Raw genomic sequence first — 17,920 nt, forward strand, 5'->3', positions numbered from 1 at the left:
TTTTTTTTTTTTTTTTTTTTTTTGTGATTTTTGAAAAGTTTTTGTAAGTGTTATTAGGAAAGAGAAATTTTGCGCACAGGTGTCTGAGACGCGTCTGAGTGTGCAGTGCACGAGGCCGCTGGATGACTTTTGCGCACAGAAATTTCATGTTAGCCTACTTTTCTCTGCACAAATACTGTTACAAACCCCCAAAATTACATAACCAACTTTACTTTCTCTCTCTTTCCACCATGTGGCAATGTTAGTCTAAAAAATCGTGAATAATAGTCTACTATAGATGCTCTTAGTAGGCCGCCCTCTAATTAACTGGTCAAAGTTACAAGACCATCCAGTTGTGTATTTTCATACGGTAATATTGTAAATGCATAAAAAAATGGAGACGAAGACCCATTTTATGTTAGATGGTAAGGAATAATTTACCATTTTATTGAACTTTATTGTAAAATTTTTATGTTATGGTTTAATGAATTAACTACTTTCTCCTAAAAACAAATATCATAATGTATCCCACTTAGAGATTAGAGCTTTGTGGACCATGGTCCAAAAACATCACTATTTCTTTAAGTAAAGAAATGACTGTCATCACATCTTAACGGAGCTCCGTAAATGAAACTATAGTTCATTTCAAATAATGTTGTCGCACATTTATTTTTATATTATCAAATGAAACTGTAATTATATCAAAATGATATTATAGTTGTGTTGAAAGGAAACTGCCAGTGTATATAAAATAAAACTGAATAACAATTTCACATATTTGATTGTATAATTTTGAATGAAACTGTAGTTATGTAAAAAAGAAACGGTAGTTGTATTGAAAAGAAACTGCAGTGTATATAAAATGAAACTGAATAACAGTTTCACATATTGAGTTTATATTGTCTAATGAAACTGTAATTATATCGAAATAATACTGTAGTTGTGTTGTAATGAAATTATAGTGTATATTAAAATGAAATTGGATAACAATTTCTCATATTTGAGTGTATAATGTCTAATGAAACTGTAGTTATATAGAAAAGAAACTGCAGTGTATATAAAATGAAACTTAATATGTTATACACACAGATCGAATTACTTTTTGCGGAACGGAAGCTGTTTCTGTCGTTTCTTTTCATTAATCAAAACGATATCATTTTGATGCATAGACTATCATGCATTATGAATTGTGGTTCACACTAAAATTTGAGTTAGAGCAGAACACCAAAAAAATTGTTGTATGACAAAATTACCCTTATTGCAGCCTTCTTTTCTTGGTATGGAGGTGTTTAAATGCCTTGTATAGGTTTTCCAAGGAAAAAAAAAAAGAAAAAAAAAAAAAGCCTTGTATAGTTATACGCGAAGTCTGACTGATACTGGAATATAATTGAGCATCTTCATGCGAACTACAAACGTACAAATAGGCACATCCTCTATCTGCTTACAAAAATACTAGATGCACGTACTCCCAAAATTATACTCCCACTTGTGTTCAAATTTAATTGGAAGATAAAACAAAAAAGAATGAATAAACACATGACCCCTATTAAATTGATCACTCAAAACATGCCAACTCATATGGAGTAAAAAATGGGAGTGTGAATTGGGAGTTTATGTAGAATTACTCATCTTCTTAAAGGGAATCCCTGTCAGGCTCTTCATCAACTCCAATAGCAATGATGGTTTATCCTCTTAATAGCTGGTCAGTTTGGCTACACGGTATGGGAAAATACTACATGAATTTTCATTTTTTAATCGCAATTTTTACTTCCACTAACAAATTCTTGACGTAGATATTTTTTTTAGGAAGCATATGATAAAAATATTCTATCATTATTTGTCACATCATAAAATAAAATTGTTGAAGTAAAATTTGAGAGTACATGTAAAAGAATTCGTGTTTGGTGCGTGCAGTGTCAAAGAGCCAATCGTTGTTCGAGGTGAAGTGTAATTTACTACGTCTTGCTACTAAACTCAGAGTTAAGTATTTCATATTTATAATACTTGCACTCAAAAATATTTATAATACTTATTAATAAAAATTAGTATTATTTATGCCTGATGCGCAAAAAATATAATAGGTGCCCAATATTAATATTTTATATTAAAAATTTAAATTTATTTAGATTTTAGATATTTAAATTATTGTAAATAATAATAATAATAATAATAATAATAATAATAATGTATGGTTAAGAGGTGTAACTGATTGTGTTTCCCTAAACATTCTATTTATCACATTATTAAACTTATATGTGATCATTACGGTGGACAATTTGTTTTTACTATGCCATTATTTAAGAGGGATCGGAGATATGTCATATGCCTTTGCATCCACTTGATGCCTAAATTTTAAAAACATAATTTAAATGTATAATATTATGATAAAGTTTCTTGATGTGATCACCGCATACATTGTATGATGAATGCACTAATTGCCATGTGATGATTGTTTTTGCATCGCAAATTGCTCTCTTCTGCTTTATGCTATGTGAACAATTATAAAAGAGCATTTATTGATTTGCTTGTGTTTTTTTTGAATATTACTAACTCTATTACAGTGCAGTATCTGTTCATAACTGACTCCACTGAGACTCGAACCCACCACCTCTCGTATAAAGGAAAGAGTTTGATGCCACGTTAGTAAGTGGTAACAATTAATATTTTACCACTTTCATGGTGTATCAATTCTAGCTCTTAAAGCACATAAACATTCTAAAGCTCCAAATTTCCCCTATTTTTATGGGAAGAAATCGGGTTTACCGTTTATGCAAGGGGTAGCTTGGAATCTTGACCCAACTCTCATTGTGACCAAGAATCCTCCAAATAATGCCAATGAATGTGTACATCAAACATAAACAAGATTCAAACACAATACCATCATAAACACATGAACCTTATCCTAGGTTGAGGTTCTTCCCCTTTTTCACAATAATCACAACTTAAGCATCAAAATAGATAATACAACCCTAACACAAACCCATAAACTAACTACCCAAGATTAAATAGCATAATGAACACAAAAGCACAAGTAATAAACATAAATCTTGCAAAAGAAAAGAGACAAGGGAAAGAAAACTTCTCTATTGAAATGGATGGTAGAATCTTGAAATCCAAGCTTCAAATCCAAGATTACAAGCTCCAAATATGTTTAGAAACCTAAATCTAAACCTAATCTAATCTAAAAATATGAAAGGAAGTGAAAGAGAGTGTCTAGTGTTCAACCATGGGTCAAAATTGAGTTAAAAATACTCAAAACAAGCTTAAATATAAACAGAACATGAACCACACGGCCATGTAAGTGGCCGTGTACTAACTCTCTAGAAATTACATTTCTCACTGTAAGTGGTCGTGCACTTGGCCATGTCTTTTGACCTTCAAAATGTCATCTTTTGGATTTATGGTCTTCACAAAAGTTGTAGCTCTTCGAATTTTTTTCTAATTGCGTAGGAATCACCTTATTTGGACATTCCTAGGCCGAGATATGGTCAAAATACCAAACAGTGGCAGATTTGGACGAAATCTGTAAGTTTGGACGATTTTGACCCCTTTGGCTTCCTTTTTAAGCTTTAATGTCTTCATAAGAGTTGTAGCCCTTTGAGTCTTCTTTCCAATGGCATAATAATTACTCAATTTGGATATTTCTAGGCCGAGATGTCGTCTAAATACCAAACAGTGACTGATCTATGCGAGAATTTCAAATTTTTTGACACTTGTTTCACTTTTTCCTTGATTCGTCCATATGATCAAAACCATTGAAAATACCACTCTTAGGCTCCCTTGGAAGTGTTGCATCCATCTTCATAGCTTCTCATTGGCTCCCATTGACTGCAAATGCATCCAAAATGCTCCTTTTGACTCTAGTTCCCTCCAAAATGCATGAAAATATTCATCTTTGCTTCCAAATCCAAACTCCTTGCAAAATAACACAATTTAGTCCTACTCTCATTAAATTTGGAATGACCAGTAAGCAAAATGGCTTAGTGAAAAGAGGAAAAATATAAACAAATAATCACTTATCACTACACGACATAATGTTTAGAAAGCTCAAGTCTATACCTGATAATTCAACGGATGATAGGTGGAAGTGGTTTAAGGTATGAATTTTAAGTAGGCAGAATGCGACTTTTTCGGTGTTATTTTACTCGTCGGAGTTTGGTCGAAGGTTCGTCGGAGTTGGCCGAACTAGTTGACCTGCAATAACAGGTCACAAATAGGTTAGATGGCTTATTTGCTTCAAAATAAAGTGTAAGGGCCTAATTTGAGCTTTTTGAAGTTGAAGGGCCTAATTGCACAAAGGAGTATAGTTTGAGGGTCTATTTAACCCTGCAAATTATGCCGTGGACCCAGGTCCACCTTGCAAGGTGGACCTGGGTCCAAAACGACGTCGTTTTATGCATTTTTTTTATAAAAAAAATTTTGTTAATTAACGCCGTTAACGGAGCTTGGGAGCAGCAAGCGGTTGTCCGGTTCTCGCAAAACAATTGGCGCTTTCCTCGTTTGATTCATCATTGCAGTTCTCCAGTCATTCACCATCATCGCAAAACAATTCTTCACTCATTCATCATCGCAATTCTCGTTCGATTCATCATCGCCGATCTCCTCCGATTCATCATCGCGAAATTCTTTCGATTCACCATCGTAATTCTTCTTTGCAATTCTTCTTCAATGATGGCAGAGGTAGTAGATCAACTAAGTTTACACGTTGATGACTCATCTTCGATTGCAGGTTTTAAGTTTGGATTCATGTTTGATGAATTGTATAGATTTATGTTTGTTTTTTTCGAATTTAGGATTTGTGGTTAGATTGATTGTGTAACCATGTATTTGAGTTTTAGATTCACACTTATACAGCTCTACATTCACAGTTACATAGTGATAGATTCACACATTTAGAACACTACATTCACACTGTTTCCTGATATTCTGTTTTATTTTTTATATTTGCAGTGATGGCAGAGGCAGTAGATCAACTAAGTTTACACGTTGATGGCTCATCTTCGATTGCAGGTTTTAAGTTTGGATTCATGTTTGATGAATTGTATAGATTTATGTTTGTTTTTTTCGAATTTAGGATTTATGGTTAGATTGATTGTGTAACCATGTATTTGAGTTTTAGATTCACACTTATACAACTCTACATTCACAGATACATAGTTCTAGATTCACACATTTAGAACTATAGATTCACACTGTTTCCTGATACTCTGTTTTATTTTTTTATATTTGTAGTGAATGCAGATTTAGTTGTTGTCTCAACAAGCAATGATCAAGGCTGTATAAATGTTGAGGATTCTACTTCAATTCCAGGTTTTTTTTTTAATTGTTTTTTAGAGTAAAATTAGTGATTCATATTGATTTACGATTTATGTGTAGTTGTGTGTAATAGTGTTTGATGTGTGAATATAGAGTATAGGACCTGTGAATATATAGTTTTGAATGTGTGAATGCATAACAGTGTTGATATAATTGCTAAACATATTGCCCCTGAAATGTGTGAATGTGGAGGTTTCTACAAGTGTGTGAATCTGTAACATACTTCTATAAATATGCTTTAGAGATTTGATGGAAATGTTATTCTTTTAGTAGAGTGTAGCTGGATTTATTTGGCATTCCCTGCCCCTCCTCTACGTATAGAATATATTTCCATTAGATTGCTTTTTATTTGTTTTCTTTGGTATGCTTTTCCATACTTGAGGTTATATTTCATATGTGCAGTTGATCAAGATTTGGTGGGTATTGTAGTAAGTAATGGTGATGAAGCGTATGAGTTGTATAACGATTATGCATTTAGAGTTGGTTTTAGTGTGAGGAAGGGTAAACAACGCTACCAAGGGTCTACTAAAAATGTTAAGATGAAGACATTTTTGTGCTCTAAGGCTGGTAGTAAGTCCAAGAAAAACAGTGGTGTTAAGGCGTATTCAAAGATTGATTTAAGGACGGGGTGTGGCGCATATATTCAGTTTGATGTAGATGGTAATGGGGTGTGGACAGTAACAAAACACGAGAAAGCTCATAACCACAAGCTAAGCACTAAAGACAAGAGTCACCTACTTTGTTCGCACAGAAGAGTGGGAAATAATCAACTTTCATACTTAAGAGACTTAAAGAAGAGTGGGGTTGCCTTGGCGGATGGGATAAGGTTTTTAAAACATCAGTCAGGAGGGTCTCCACTCGTTGGGTTTACTCATTCACTTTGAGTTTGAATTTTCAATACTATTTTTGTAAAATAATGACTTATTGATTTGTGAATATACAGTATAGAAGCTGTGAATCTAGAGTACTAAATGTGTGAGTGTAGAACATATAGTAATATAATTACTGAACAAGTATCACTGAAATGTGTGAATGTGTACGTTTGAAACTGTGAATGTATAGTATACGGTTTGTGAATGTAGAGTTATGAATGTGTGAATGTTTATCAGACTTGAGTTCAGAGATCTTAAAAACTGTGAATGTAGAGGAGTGTATTTGTGAATATAGAGTTATCAGATTGTGAATATAGTTTCTAAAATTGTGAATATTTTTTCCTTTTGTGATCTTATGATTTTCAGGATGGTGATTGACTATAAGTGTCATAAGAATCCGTGGTTAGAAAAATTGTACGATTATAGGGAAAAATGGTGCCTGGCATTTAACAAGAATTACTTTTCTGGTGGCATTTTATCCTCACAAAGGAGTGAGACCACAAACCATTCAATTTCTAGGAAGCTAACAAAGACAGCAGGGCTTTGTGATTTCTACTCATCGTTTGTGAGCGTTGTTTCTGAATGGAGAAGTAAGGAAAATGGTGAGGATTTTCGGTATGCTCAAGGCATGCCCAATATGATGATGGATGATGTGAAACTTCTTTCACATGCTAGAGAGGTATATACCATTGAAATATATTATATGTTTGAGGAACAATTCTTGAAAGGTGTTGCTTGTCATCAAGATAGTGTTTTCGATGATGGCTGTCATTTGAAGTATCATGTTTGGCATCCTGATAAAAATATTATAAGGCATGAAGTTAGTTTTAAGCCTACCAATTTGGATATTTCTTGCAGTTGTAAGTTGTTTTCTGAATTAGGAATTTTGTGCTGCCATTGTTTACGCATTATGAATGTACATTGCATTTGTTCTATTCCCGATAAATACATTTTGAAAAGGTGGACAAAGAAAGTTGCTGAAGGCAAGGCTATTGATATGGGTTCTTTGTCTTCTAATGTTGGTGTTGCTCCTTCAATTTGGGTTGTTGAGATGACCAGAAAGTTTCAAAGACTAATTGTTTCTTGTCAAGACAACAGTGCAGCTAGACAGCGTTGTGAAGAAGCTTTTCAAAGTGCAAAGAAAAGTGTTGAAACCGAGGTTGGTTATGTTCATATTGAAGAGTCTGATGTCCCATCTTCAAGTGGTATTGTACAAGATCTATCAAGCCGGAGATTGAAAGGTGAGCGTAATAAGAGGCGAAGTAGTATTATTGAAAAGAAGTCTGCTGTAGCTAGGGGGCGAAAGAGTTCTGCAAACAAGGTTGCTTCAATTACAAAGGGTGTTGTTCAATCTATTTTGTCGGGAAGTTTATCTGAGATTGCTAGGGATGGATATCTTGTACATCCAAGTTCTGGGAGTTCTGAATTAGTTCATGTTAATAAGAGATGACAATATATTTTTTGTATTTGTGAACATTTAGTTAAGAGATGACAATATATTTTTTGTATTTGTGAACATTTAGTTATGAGATGACAATATATTTTTTGTATTTGTGAACATTTAGTTATAAAATTTCAATATATTTTTTGTATTTGTGAACATTTAGTTATAAAATTTCTTTATATTTTTTGTATTTGTGAACATTTAGTTATAAAATTTCTTTGTATTTTTTGTATTTGTGAACATTTAGTTATAAAATTTCTTTGTGGAGTTATTAATTAGTACATTTCAGTGATGCTTGTGGAGTGTTGAAATTGTGAATTTAGAGTTATTAAGTTGTGAATGTTTAGTTTTAAAACTGAATTTAGAGTTATTAAGTTGTGAATGTTTAGTTTTAAAACTGAAATGTAGAACATTAAGTTGTGAATGTTTAGTTTTAAAACTGAAATGTAGAACATATAGTAATATAATCACTGAAATGTGTGAATGTGTAGTTTTATATAGTAATATAATCACTGAAATGTGTGAATGTGTAGTTTTTAATGTGTGAATATAGTGTATAGAATATGTGAATATATAGAAACGAAAGTGTGAATGTTGAACAGATAGTAATATAATTACTGAACAAGTATCACTGAAATGTGTGAATGTGTAGTTTTTAATGTGTGAATATAGTGTATAGAATATGTGAATATATAGAAACGAAAGTGTGAATGTTGAACAGATAGTAATATAATTACTGAACAAGTATCACTGAAATGTGTGAATGTGTAGTTTTTAATGTGTGAATATAGTGTATAGAATATGTGAATATATAGAAACGAAAGTGTGAATGTTGAACAGATAGTAATATAATTACTGAACAAGTGTCACTGAAATGTGTGAATATATGACTTTTCAAACTGTGAATATAGAGAATTGAAGTTGTGAATATAGAGACATGATTGTGTGAATCTAAAACAGATAGTAATATAATTTCTGAAATGTATGAATGAGGACTTTTCAGACTGTGAATATAGAGTATTCAAGCTGTGAATATAAAGACATGAACGTGTGAATGTAGAACAGATAGTAATATAATTATTGAAATTGTGAATTTGGATTTATTAAGTTGTGAATTTGGTTAACAGAGTTAAGATTATTATGGTCAATGGTCAATTTTATAGTTAGAGAAGTGTGAATGTGGTGTTTTGAAATTATGAATATAAAGCTATGGGGGTGTGAATATGTAACAAAATTAAAACTTGTACAAAAAAGGATTACAACATAGTTCTACAGGAATTCAAGGAACTATTGTATATTCACATTTAAGTACAAGCTGTTCATTTCTTGTTGTACAAGAGTTTGGTTTTCTTGATCACAATGTTTTTCAATGTGTTGGCACGCCACCTTATGATTGTTGCGGCGTACCTGGCCCTCAATCCAATTAAGAAGTCTTCCTACAAATATACAAGATCAAATAAATACTTTATTGCAATGCTAGGAAAAAAAAAAGAATAAATTATTCAAAGCTAGTATTTGTGTACTTATTTAAGCTTGCTTTCTTTCTAAATCCCGGGTTCCATTTCTTCAATGTCCCTTTCTATGTTTCCATATGCCTCATTACAAATAGTCCGCAATCAATATAATTTTCCGATTCTTTCCAACTCATGTCAACAACCTCTTCGGTTAGCTCATCCACCTTCCAGAATAGGGCAGATGACCCCAGTGCTAGGTATTCTTTTAAAGCTGTAACCTGGACATAAATATTTAAGTCTACCACTGTTACACATTCACACATTCATAACAGTACATTCACAGATTATCTACTCTACATTCACAGATTGAAAATACCACATTCACACATTTCAGTGTTAGATTTTCAGTGATTATATTACATCTGCTATACATTCACACTTTGATAACTCTATATTCACACTTTATATACTATATATTCACGGTTTGAAAAGTACACATTCACATACATGTAGCAACTGAAAAGGAGCTCAAGTTGTTGATCAACTTACCAAGAGGGTTGTGCAATCTCCATACTTGTCCTTCATGGTAACACCACGGACTAAGGACTTGTTGTCAATTATTTCAAGTTTTGAGGCTTTAACATTGATGCAAATGAGAAAATAGTGCCCGTGACGAAGCACTGGAAAGAATATCTAAGTTCAAAAAAGGAAAATAAAAACAGTGTCATTAATGTCTTGAATGTGACTAGATAAAACTGAGTGTTGTTGATAAACTCACCAGGTCCGCATCATTTATGTCCAAATTTTGTAGGCGCTCAATTTCATATGTCATCCGTTCATAGAAGTTTTGTTTCTTTTTTTCCATCGGGAGACATTTCATCCATTCGTGGGTGGGATCTAGTTGTAACTAAGATAAAAAAAAATAATAAAAAAAAACAAATTTCTCAATTTGAATACTTTTTTAAGTCAGAAATACGAATAAATAATTTTAAGTTCACAAATTTTTATGCTTTGTGTGTGAATGTGGGGTATATAAACTGTGAATATAGAGTATAGAATATGTGAATCTTTAAAATAGTTAACACAGTCCAGCAACTTGTACCCTGTAATGTGTGAATGTATAGGTTTCAAATTGTGAATTTAGAGTATAGAAACTGTGAATATACTAGTATGAATATGTGAATCTGTAACCAAGCTAACACAGTTATACCAATATTTAAAAAGTATACTTGTTTACAAATTCAAAAAGGACTTACGTAGGCAATTGTGCTGAAAAACACCCTCTTCGGTTGCCGGGTGCACTCTCTTTGTCAAGCATTAAGAGCCTCAATGCCTATACATCTAAGAAGATATTTTCAACTTGGCCAACACTGAGCGAGATGAAGTGATCCCTAGTGATCTCAATGTCACCAAAGCTGAAAAGTAATTCACTACAAAAGGCACAAAAAAAGAATTAAAATTAAAAAAAATAGAAAATTTACCCAATTCACATTAATGTAAGTAATTAATAAATATTTAGATGGAACATACTCTTTAGGNCACTGAAATGTGTGAATGTGTAGTTTTTAATGTGTGAATATAGTGTATAGAATATGTGAATATATAGAAACGAAAGTGTGAATGTTGAACAGATAGTAATATAATTACTGAACAAGTGTCACTGAAATGTGTGAATATATGACTTTTCAAACTGTGAATATAGAGAATTGAAGTTGTGAATATAGAGACATGATTGTGTGAATCTAAAACAGATAGTAATATAATTTCTGAAATGTATGAATGAGGACTTTTCAGACTGTGAATATAGAGTATTCAAGCTGTGAATATAAAGACATGAACGTGTGAATGTAGAACAGATAGTAATATAATTATTGAAATTGTGAATTTGGATTTATTAAGTTGTGAATTTGGTTAACAGAGTTAAGATTATTATGGTCAATGGTCAATTTTATAGTTAGAGAAGTGTGAATGTGGTGTTTTGAAATTATGAATATAAAGCTATGGGGGTGTGAATATGTAACAAAATTAAAACTTGTACAAAAAAGGATTACAACATAGTTCTACAGGAATTCAAGGAACTATTGTATATTCACATTTAAGTACAAGCTGTTCATTTCTTGTTGTACAAGAGTTTGGTTTTCTTGATCACAATGTTTTTCAATGTGTTGGCACGCCACCTTATGATTGTTGCGGCGTACCTGGCCCTCAATCCAATTAAGAAGTCTTCCTACAAATATACAAGATCAAATAAATACTTTATTGCAATGCTAGGAAAAAAAAAAGAATAAATTATTCAAAGCTAGTATTTGTGTACTTATTTAAGCTTGCTTTCTTTCTAAATCCCGGGTTCCATTTCTTCAATGTCCCTTTCTATGTTTCCATATGCCTCATTACAAATAGTCCGCAATCAATATAATTTTCCGATTCTTTCCAACTCATGTCAACAACCTCTTCGGTTAGCTCATCCACCTTCCAGAATAGGGCAGATGACCCCAGTGCTAGGTATTCTTTTAAAGCTGTAACCTGGACATAAATATTTAAGTCTACCACTGTTACACATTCACACATTCATAACAGTACATTCACAGATTATCTACTCTACATTCACAGATTGAAAATACCACATTCACACATTTCAGTGTTAGATTTTCAGTGATTATATTACATCTGCTATACATTCACACTTTGATAACTCTATATTCACACTTTATATACTATATATTCACGGTTTGAAAAGTACACATTCACATACATGTAGCAACTGAAAAGGAGCTCAAGTTGTTGATCAACTTACCAAGAGGGTTGTGCAATCTCCATACTTGTCCTTCATGGTAACACCACGGACTAAGGACTTGTTGTCAATTATTTCAAGTTTTGAGGCTTTAACATTGATGCAAATGAGAAAATAGTGCCCGTGACGAAGCACTGGAAAGAATATCTAAGTTCAAAAAAGGAAAATAAAAACAGTGTCATTAATGTCTTGAATGTGACTAGATAAAACTGAGTGTTGTTGATAAACTCACCAGGTCCGCATCATTTATGTCCAAATTTTGTAGGCGCTCAATTTCATATGTCATCCGTTCATAGAAGTTTTGTTTCTTTTTTTCCATCGGGAGACATTTCATCCATTCGTGGGTGGGATCTAGTTGTAACTAAGATAAAAAAAAATAATAAAAAAAAACAAATTTCTCAATTTGAATACTTTTTTAAGTCAGAAATACGAATAAATAATTTTAAGTTCACAAATTTTTATGCTTTGTGTGTGAATGTGGGGTATATAAACTGTGAATATAGAGTATAGAATATGTGAATCTTTAAAATAGTTAACACAGTCCAGCAACTTGTACCCTGTAATGTGTGAATGTATAGGTTTCAAATTGTGAATTTAGAGTATAGAAACTGTGAATATACTAGTATGAATATGTGAATCTGTAACCAAGCTAACACAGTTATACCAATATTTAAAAAGTATACTTGTTTACAAATTCAAAAAGGACTTACGTAGGCAATTGTGCTGAAAAACACCCTCTTCGGTTGCCGGGTGCACTCTCTTTGTCAAGCATTAAGAGCCTCAATGCCTATACATCTAAGAAGATATTTTCAACTTGGCCAACACTGAGCGAGATGAAGTGATCCCTAGTGATCTCAATGTCACCAAAGCTGAAAAGTAATTCACTACAAAAGGCACAAAAAAAGAATTAAAATTAAAAAAAATAGAAAATTTACCCAATTCACATTAATGTAAGTAATTAATAAATATTTAGATGGAACATACTCTTTAGTGTAAGTAATTAATAAATATTTAGATGGAACATACTCTTTAGGATGTTCAATTAATAAATATTTAGATGGAACATACTCTTTAGGATGTTCATCAGAAACTTCTATAGATGGAACATACTCTTTAGGATGTTCATCAGAAACTTCTACAAATGCATAATACTCTTTAGGATGTTCATCAGAAACTTCTACAAATGCATAATTCGAGTGGAGTTTATCTGGGACAGTGGCATTTCTGATTTTCATCCCATGTTCATTCCAAAATGGAGACCGTAGGTTTAGGGGGATGTTCTTGAACTTTCGTTGTGGAGACCGTAGGTTTAGGGGGATGTTCTTGAACTTTCGTTGAGGAGACCGTAGGTTTAGGGGGATGTTCTTGAACTTTCGTTGAGACCTCTTTCTAGTAATGACATCCTCGACATCAGATTCACTCTCCGCTAATGCACTGTGTTCACATAATAGAAGTATTTAGTCAACAAAAAACAGAAGCTGTTCACATAATAGAAGTATTTAGTCAACAAAAAACAGAAGCTTATGTTTACCAAATATAGAGCCGTCAACAAAAAACAGAAGCTTATGTTTACCAAATATAGAGCCATATATTCACACCTTGTTATCTCTATGTTCACAGTCTGTGAGGTCTATATTCATAATTTAGAATTTTGGAGGTTTAGCGTAAAGGTGTTTAGTTTTAGGTGTCCCAATGCTTTCTTCACAAATTGTTAACTGTATATTCACCATCTGTTATATATATATTCACAATTTGTTAACTGATTCCCTTTGTTTTACAGATTCACAGCTTTAATGTTGTATATTCACAGTTTATATATTCCATATTCACAGTTCTTAAACACCATATTCACAGTTCTTAAACACCATATTCACACATCTTAAGACTTCAGATTCACTATAAGTAGGTCACCTCTGTTACAGATTCACAGCTTCATAATTTTATATTCACATATTGCATACTAAACATTCACATTTTTTATAGTCCACATTCATAACATTTTAGGGCTTCATTGCTAACTTTACAGCCATTTTATAGATTGACAAAAACATAGTACTAAGATCATACTTTGTAGTCTAAGTTCTAGAGTCTGCTAAGTAAAAGTATTCCATTACCTATCAAAATCATCAATAGGGGAATCAGCCCTTTGAAAAGGAACTCTAATCACACCAAGGGTTGAAAAATTTGCATCTTTTGTGGCTTCCCCTGCAATTCTATCCACCAGGGCATCAATCCCCGGTTCCCCCGCAGCACCCTCTGTCTCTTGCTCTTTCTCCTTCTCTTCCCCCGCAGCACCCTCTGTCTCTTGCTCTTTCTCCTTCTCTTCCCCCGCAGCACCCTCTGTCTCTTGCTCTTTCTCCTTCTCTTTCTCCTTCTCTTGTTGCTGCTCCTTGTCTTTCTCCTTCTCTTTCTCCTTCTCTTGTTGCTGCTCCTTGTTCTTCTGTTGCTGCTGTGCTGGTGGTGGTGTTGTAGTCAGCCCCAAATCACTCCCTTGCCGTTGTGCTGGTTGTGGTGGTGGAGTCAGCCCCAAATCCCTCTCCTGTTGCTGTGCTGGTGGTGGTGATGGAGTCAACCCCAAATCAAAGGTCGGAGCATCTAATTGGTCTGATGGCTGTGTTGCTTGAGATAGCCCCAAGTCAAAAGAAGGGGCATTAGGGTCCATTTGTTTCCTTGTCTTTTCAAAGGCTTCGACAAGGGCATCCACAGCCGTAGTGAAGCTTTCACTACCAAAGAAGATGTCGTCCAGCTGGGAGGATGTTGGGGTTGAAGTGGCTTCTATGGTGCTGGCAACATTTAGCATGTTAGATAAGCTCGAAAATGTCTTCCTCATCACATTTACGGGTGCTCCTTGCTTTCCAATCTCAGCCATAGCCTCACCAAACTCTCCTACGGTCGAAGCCAGCTTTTGTAGGATCCCTGCCACCCTATCTACACTTGATGATGGGATATTCAATGCTGGTTCAGCAGCAACAGGAGGTTGAATTCTGCCTGGAGGTGGCAGCAGCAACATCAGTAGGTTTTGATATTCTGGGGAGCACTGTCCCCCTTCCAAACGACCCTGCTTTGTTTTCTTCTTTAACCTTTTTTCTGGCAAGTTCAGCACTCCACCCAACAATGGTTGGGTATGTTCTATTCACTCTCATCCCCTTGAACTGTACTCGGTCAAAGTACACAAGCTGCATAAGACAGGGAGTTAGAACTGAAGTTTATTCACAGTTTGAAAAGCCCATATTCACACATTCACAGATTCAGTACAGTATATTCACATATTCAATACACTATATTCACAGATTGAAAACTCCACATTCACAATTTTCAGTAATTATATTACTATCTGTTCTACATTCACACATTCATGTCAATATATTCACAGCTTCAATACTATATATTCACAATCTGTAAAGACTAAATTCATAGATTTCAGTAATTATATTACTATCTGTTCTAGATTCACACATTCATGTCCATATATTCAAGAATTCAATACACTATATTCACAGTTTGAAAAGTCCATATTCACACATTCACATATTCAGTACAGTATATTCACATATTCAATACACTATATTCACAGATTGAAAACTCCACATTCACAATTTTCAGTAATTATATTGCTATCTGTTCTACCACATTCACAATTTTCAGTAATTATATTGCTATCTGTTCTACATTCTTCACAATTTTCAGTAATTATATTGCTATCTGTTCTACATTCACAACAATTTTCAGTAATTATATTGCTATCTGTTCTACATTCACATATTCATGTCAATATATTCACAGCTTCAATACTATATATTCACAATCTGAAAAGTATATATTCATAGATTTCAGTAATTATATTACTATATGTTCTAGATTCACACATTCATGTCTATATATTCACAACTTCAATACACTATATTCACAGTTTGAAAAGTTCATATTCACACATTTCAGTGATACTTGTTCACATATTTCAATAATTACAGTAGTATCTGTTCTACATTCACACATTCATGTCCATATATTCACAACTTCAATACTATATATTCACAAACAAATAAGTCATTATTTTATAAAAATAGTAATGAAAATTCAAAATAAAGTGAACTTACTAGGATGAATGCAACCGGTCCAGTGAAGAATTGCTTGTCATTCTTTTGAAAAGATTGAATGGAGTCGACCATAGACTTGTGTGTATAGGCACACCAATTGTAGTTCTTGATCTGGTCAAGGTCTATCAAGGATTTTAAAATCCTAAAGTTGCAACACCTGTCTTGGTGGCCACACAGCATTGCCGATACTATAAACAGGACAAAGTCGCGTTTAAACATATCACCATGGTCTTCTCTTTTCAGAATCTGCCCCGGCATTGATGTTGTGATTGGGGATTTGCCATCAATTCCCCATCGCTCCCTCCATAAGGCCACGAGGTTGGCATACGCTCCACTAGCACCATCTTCTGCCATATGCTCAAATCTTGTGGCCTCCTCAACCACTTTGCTCCCTTGTGGGATCCCCAACGTTCTTTGAACATCATCCTCTTCAATAAGCAGCAATTCACCCCCTTCAAGCCGGATTGCAGAGCGATAAACATCAAACTGTCTAAGCAAGTACTTCATTAGAGGGCCTTCACTCTTTGTTAGTTGGAGGTGTAATATCCCTCCAAATCCTATCTCCTCCACAGCCCTTTTTTGTTCATCAGTCAGCTCTTGCACAAACTCAGCCACAATCTTCGGGCTCATTCTTGTATTCCACGTTTTTTGTTGTTTCTCTACATTTTCATCCTCATCTGTGCGTGGATTTTTTCTTGTAGATTTTCTCTTTGCTGCTCTTTCAGCCCGACTACCTTCCCCTTGTTCCACTGCTTTCCTCTTTCCTGTTTTTTTTTTCAGCGGCAGATGGCCTGTCATTTCGCTGTTTTGTTCTTACTTCGGCTTGGATAGACGAGTCTGAACTTTCTGCCTCTGCAGCTTGAGAGGTAAGTATAGCTCTTGTCTTCCTTGCCTCTTTGTTCACACGGCTAGGATTTGTTTTCTCCATTGCTGCCAATTGTACCAATGAATAGTTTAGAAATAAATCCATTGCTGCCAATTGTACCAATGAATAGTTTAGAAATAAAAACATTGCTGCCAATTGTACCAATGAATAGTTTAGAAATAAAAACAGAACACCACAGGGCTATAATGAATAGTTTAGAAATAAAAACAGAACACCACAGGGCTATAAATTCACACATTGAAAACTATATATTCACATGAGCTATACTACATATTCACAATCTAGAAACACCACAGGGCTATATGTTTATAAATTATATCAACACTGTTATGCATTCACACATTCAAAACTCTATATTCACAGTTAATATACTCTATATTCACAGTTACAAAACAACACATTCACACATTTCAGTGATAATTGTTCAGTAATATAATTACTATCTCTTCTACATTCACACATTCGTAACACTACATTCACATACCATATATTGTGTATTCACATTTTGAAAACTCTAGATTCACACATTTAAGGGGCAATATGTTTAGTACTTATATCAACACTATTATGCATTCACACACTCAAATCACTACATTCACAGAAGCAGTACTCTATATTCACAGTTTGAACACTCCACATTCACACATTTCAAGGGCAATATGTTTTGTAATTATATTTATCAATGTTATGCATTTAGACATTTAAAACTCTATTTTCACACTTCATATACTTCATATTCACAGTTTGAAAACCTCACATTCACAGAGATTAAACTCTAGGTCACAAAATTATAATCTCACATTCACAAAGATTAAACTATTAACATTGTATGTTACATACAATAGAAATCTACTCCACAGAAACTCATTAAACTACTTAGAATCACAAAATATTGAATAAAACGTAAAATTTTTGAACTAAAATCCCATAATATAAAAATGTGAAGATATACTTGTTTTCAAAATGCTTCAATGATAGGATGAAGACTGCTGCTTAGTGTTGTTGCAAAAAATTTCGGCGAACGAGTGCTATAGTGAGCGTCGGCGATGCGATTATGTCGGAAAACGGCAAAATGCTCTTG

Source organism: Ipomoea triloba, chromosome 13 (assembly GCF_003576645.1).
Source record: "Ipomoea triloba cultivar NCNSP0323 chromosome 13, ASM357664v1".
In the NCBI taxonomy this organism is placed as follows: Eukaryota; Viridiplantae; Streptophyta; class Magnoliopsida; order Solanales; family Convolvulaceae; genus Ipomoea; species Ipomoea triloba.